This window comes from Orycteropus afer, unplaced genomic scaffold, assembly GCF_000298275.1.
Source record: "Orycteropus afer afer isolate SDZICR_OR568_19922 unplaced genomic scaffold, OryAfe1.0 scaffold00104, whole genome shotgun sequence".
In the NCBI taxonomy this organism is placed as follows: domain Eukaryota; kingdom Metazoa; phylum Chordata; class Mammalia; order Tubulidentata; family Orycteropodidae; genus Orycteropus; species Orycteropus afer.
In genome coordinates, this window is record NW_006921691.1 from 5,960,962 (window position 1) to 5,966,961 (window position 6,000).

Consider the following 6,000-nt stretch of genomic DNA (forward strand, 5'->3'; position numbering starts at 1 on the left):
TCGGACCTGACTCATAACAATCCTTCCTTGGATTTCCAAGGTGATATCACTACGGAAGTAGATTGTCTACCTTTCCATCGGAGGAGTGGCTGGTAGGTTTGAACCGCCAGCTTCCAGTTAGCAGTCAAGTGCCTTAGGCACTGCACTATCAGAGTTCCTTTATGTTGTTGAGAAAAGGTATTTGCAATGAATAAGTTGTTGGTCTTGCAAAATCCTATCAGGCAGTCTCTGGTGTTATTTTTATCACCAAGGCCTATTTTCCACATACCAAACCGAAACCAAACTCACTGTCATCGAGTCAGGTCTGACTCATAGCGACCCTTCTTTGTGTTTCTGAGGCAGTATCACTACGGAAGCAGATTGCCCAACCTTCCTTCCAAAGAGTGGTTGGTGTGTTTGAATCACCAGCCTCTGGTTAGCAGTCAAATGCCTTAGGCAATATGCCACCAGAGCTCCCATTTTCCACATAGACCCTTGTGAAACCAATTCCTAAGCCCTAATCTCTAGTGAGGAACTCTGGTGGTGTAATGCCTAAGGAATTTGACTGCTAACCAGAAGGCTGGTGGTTCAAACCCACCAGCCACTCCTTGGAAGGAAGATTAGGTAATCTACTTCCATAGTGATACTGCCTCAGAAACCCAACGTGTGTCGCTATGGGTCAAATTGACTCAACAGCCGTGATTTTGGTTTTTGGTTTAATCTCTAGTGGCAACATTTTTGATTTCTGAAAGCCAGTGTAAAGCATGAGAAGCCGAGAAGCAAGAACAGGCAGGCCATGTGCATTCTTGTCTTTTTTTTTGTGTATGAGGTTTGCCTTTAGCCCTCCAAAAAAGAACCTTCAGAAAAGAACTAAGTCACTAAGTAATTTTCCTTCTTGATGAATCTATCTTCTATAAGGTATTTTCCCCACTTCTTCCTCCCTACTTTCCGTGTTCCCTTTACCCCAGACTTGAACTCCTCTAGCTTCACGACTCTGCTGCCATCCTTTCCATTCCTGCAAACACTTTGCTCACTCAGTTTCAGCCTCCTTCATGCCCCTGCCTCTGCAGAAACATTGTCCAAAAGCATCAGACGCAGAAGATGTAAAAATAGTAGAAATCCCAAAGCAAAAGGGGAGAACTCTTCTTGTTCATTCTGGTGATCACTTTTTTTTTTTTTTTTAATCTCATCACTTTCCACATGGGAACTCAAGGCCATGAACATTGGCATCTTCAACTAGGCAGGTTTAGTATTGCTTAGCTTTGAAGATCTGGTAGGAAGTTCCAGGTTACAATGGAATAAAAAAAAAAATGATACAATTGCTTTAAGCATTTTATTTTTCAAAATCCTCTCAGACTGTTCTCTAAACCTTAACAACAACAACAACAAAAGCCAGTTGTCATCAAGTAGTTATTTGGACTCACGGAGTTTTCAATAGTTGATTTTTCAAAAGTAGATCAACAGGCCTTTTTTCTGAAAAGCTTTTGGGTGGACTTGAACTTTCAGACTTTCAGTTAACAGCCAAGCATGTAACTCTGCACAACCCAGGGATTCTCAATCTGAAATTATGAACTTTTATTGTACTGTTACTTAACTGTTCCATAGAAGGTACACACCATGGAGCAAAGCAAGGATTACTAATTTGTCTCCCTGTTCTGATTGCGGATTAATGATTCTTAAAGTGGCATTTTCTCAATTATATATAGCAGAATTACATGAGGTATTATCTATTGGAATTACTTCTCCATCCTCTCCCTTTCAGGAAAAGATAGGGGAATGAAGGTGGAACTAGGAAATTTATATTTTCACAAGTACTCATGCTCCCTTGTGATTCTGATGTAGAACAAATTGAGACTCACTGTCCCAAAGAATATAAGTTAGAATTGCTTTTCTTCTCAGTTTTAGAAATTAATTAGGTTTAAAACTTATGAACATGATGTCTAATGCTCTCAGACTCTGGGAAAGCCTGTGTTTTCCCTCCAAACTGGATGACTCTTTGGCCTTAGTATTTCTTCCCCAGTTCCATGGCACACACACTCCCTTTTCTCTTCCCTGTTCATGGCTAAGCATATGGCTCATTGCCTAGCTGGTGGGCATGTTCTGGCTTTCCAACAGCTCTTCAGCCATCTCTTTAAAACTCATTATCCCAATGTACAGAAATGACCATTTGGAGTCGTTATCATATTTCCCTGTGCTGGACTCTCCTCTGAAGAGATCATGTACCAAGAAAATGTGCCCCTTTGACAAAGATGCTGTTTCAGTGGGTGTCCTCTTTCAAAGGGTTCCCCCTTTATCTGGACTATCAAATTGTTCCTAGTTTTATAAAAGCAGGGCAGCTATTGTGATGGAAATTTACACAGAGAGATGGAAACACAGTGAAAATGATGAGCTTGTTTGTGATTTGAAAGAAGCTGCTAGAGACTAAATAGATCAGGTGTGTCCTGGTCTTTCATTCAGGCGGTGAATTAAAGGCTGGCCTTGAAGCAAATCGCTCCCTCTTCCTTATTCAGGTTACAAAGGCCACCGAGGAGGAAGCCTGTGCCTCAGACCAGCTGAACACAGAGCAAACCTCGGCCTTTTTGTCCTCTCAGGGTTCAAGGCTCTTGCTTGGTGTTGGGAGCTCCTGCTGACTTGCAATGCCTGGGAGAAGTCACTGTTCCTTTTTCAAGCACAGTAACTTTCTTGGTATTTACTTTTCCCACCCCATAGCTGGACTTCTGCTCCCAGATGGTCTATTTCAAAAGTGATTAAGAACTACTCCTGATACACTCAAGACTGAATACATAAAGTCTGGACTGTGGGCAGCAACCCATGAGTCATTCTTGATTGAGAAAGTTTCTGAATGACCACCATGAAGGGAGGGTTTCTAAATCTGGCAAGAACTTAAGTCACTGTAGAAAGAGAAGGAGAGAAAGTTAAGGCATAAAGTACAGTTACTTTCAGCATATTAAGGATACTCAGTCCTAAACACAATTGCAGGTTCAAGAGATCTCTAATTCATGTGCCCCTATTTCTAAAACTTAGGAGCTCTGGTAGCATAGTGCCTAAGGCACTTGACTGCTAACCAGAAGGCTGGTGGTTCAAACCCACCAGCCACTCCTCGGAAGGAAAGTTGGGCAATCCTACTTCTGTAGTGATACTGCCTTGGAAACCCAAAGAGGGGTCTCTATGAGTTGGGGCTGACTCGACAGCACATAACAGCAACAACAACATTTCTAAAACTTACAGTTATAAATATAGGCACAAGTATAAGCTACACTCCTCAATATCTGTAAGTGAGCTGAAAACACTCACTTTTTTTTTTTTTTCATAAAAGATGGGAAAAATAAATAAGGACAACATAGTGCAATGAGTAATGGATGGAGTTCTAGATAGCTATCTATAGAGATATGAGCATGGGCATATGTCCATCTGTATTTAAATTTTTTTAACTCATCATGATTCTGATGTGTAAGGTTAAAACTCCCTACTAGAAGGCAAGCTTCTGGAGAACAGAGACTATATCATAACCACTGTTCTACCCACAGCAGGCCTTGGCTCTGCCAAGGTGTAGTAAATGAAGTAATTAATTCACACATACATACATAGCTGGGTCCTACCTTCTACTAATCAAGGGCACAAATCAGAATTTGCTGTTGCACATGGAGTTGGGGAAGAATATAACTCAAGCAAAAAGCTTGGATCCAGTTATCAAGGAAGACATTGCTTTTTTGTAATAACAGGTCATCATAAATGAAATGAATAAGGATAGGCCAGCAGAGCAGTGATCCATCATCAAATGGTGGGATTCCCAGAATAAAATGTCCTAGGAATTCAGAGAAAGGAGCAATGCATGTGGACTTGACAGAGTTTGAGGTCTGTCCTTTGGGGAATATTTTGGCTCTCTAGTGCTGCCCTAACAGAAAATACCACAAATGGGTGGTTGGCTCTAACAATCAGGGATTTATTCCCTTACAGTTTTGGAAGCTAGAAGTCTGAGTTCAGAGTGTAAACTTTAGAGGCTAGGTGAAGGCCCTTCAGCCTTAGCTTCAGCTCTGCCTCTTGGTCCCAGCCCACTGGAGCTGCAGGCTTCTCTTCACTCAGACAGTTGCTGACTGCTGAGGCTGACAAACTCAAGGTGGATAAGTAAAATGGCACTGTCCAAAGATTATCAAGCAACATGGCAGACCACTAGTTCAAGTCCAGAAATAGTCCCAAGATCAGCAGACAACCTGGCAGACCACTCACTGATGACTACTCAGCCAAATGCAGGATCCAGATGTGCCAAAAAGCTCAAGACCTTTCTCAAAGCATCTTGTTATACACTGCAAGCAGACCACATCCCTAAGACAGCTATTCAGCTGCTCACAGTACATTCCACCATGGAGTTGATTACCAGTCTCATCATAAGGAATAACTACATCCAACTGCCCAGCCACTCAAAACCAGGCCCAGCCAAGTTAACTCATAACCTTAACTACCACAGAGGTTTATTAAAAACTTGTCCAACATATTTTAGGGCCTAGTAAGTCCAGTGGAGTAGTGCCTAAGGCATTTGACTGCTAACCAGAAGCCTGGCAGTTCAAACCCACCAGCCACTCCTCAGAAGGAAGATCGGGCAATCTACTTCTGTAGTGATACTGCCTCGGAACCCCAAGGAGGGGTTGCTATGAGTCAGATACAACTTGAAGGCAGTGAATTTGGTTTTTGGCGTATGTCTGGTAAGATTAATATGGCTGAGTAGTGTTTGAAGAGAGAAAGAGCAAGAATTCTGAGCATAAATATTGTGTTTCAAGTATAGCAAGTCCAGTGGAGCTAGTGCATAGTGGAAAAGGGAGGGAGATTAGGAGATGAGGTAAGAGAGAGTGAGGAACAATGTTCAGATTGATTGAGGCCTTTGAGATAAATGCACTGGCTTTGTTTTTCTCTCTGAGCAGGGTGGAAAGCCACCAGAGAGTTTTGAACAGATGAGTGACATGCTCTGGGTTCAATAGGGCATCAAGTGCAGATGTGAGAGGCCAGGTAAGAGATTGTATGTGATAATCCAGGTGTGAGATGGTGAGGGTTTGGATCAGATGGTAGCAGTGGAAGTGCTGAAATGTGGTTATGTGTCAGACATGGTTTGAAAGTAGAGCCAATGAGATTTGCTTATGGTTGGTAATGTGGTGTGAATGATAGACCCATTCCATAAACTTATTGCTGTCAAGTCAATTCCTACTCATAGTGACTCTATAGGACAGAGTAGAACTTCTCATAGGGTTTCCAAAGCTGTAAATCTTTAAGGAAGCAGACTGCCAGATCTTTCTCCCACAGAGTGGCTTTTAGGTTCAAACCACCAACATTTCATTTAGCAGTTGAACACTTAACCACTGTGCTAACCAGGTTCATTTATGGATGAGGAGAAGACTCAAAGTGGCTCCAAGGTTTCAGGGTGGAGCACAGGAAGGGTAGAATTACCTTTTTACTATGATCAGGAAGACTCCAGCAGGATCTGAAGTAGAGTAGTTTGATTTTGAGCCTGTTAGTTTTAAGATGCAAGCTCTGGTGGTATAGTGAGTGCCTAAGGCATTTGACAGCTAACCAGAAGGCTGGTGGTTCAAACCCACCAGCCACTCCTCAGAAGGAAGACTGGACAATCTACTTCCCTAAAGATTTACCACCTCAGAAACCCAAGCACAGGTCACTATGAGTCTGAAAAGACTTGGCAGCAGTGAGTTTATGTAGATACCAAAGGAGCCCTTGAGTGGAGAGTAGCTAAAGCAAATAGAAGAAATGACAAGATAAATGACAAGATAAAAGAGCTGAACCAAAGATTTCAAAGAGCAGCTTGAGAAGACAAAGCCAATTACTATAATGAAATGTGCAAAGACCTCGAGTTAGAAAACCAAAAGGGAAGAACACACGTGGCATTTCTCAAACTGAAAGAATTGAGGAAAAATTTTAAGCCTTGAGTTGCAATATTGAAAGATTTTATAGGCAAAATATTGATTGATGCAAGAAACATCAAAAGATGGAAGGGATGCACAGGGTCACTGTACCAAA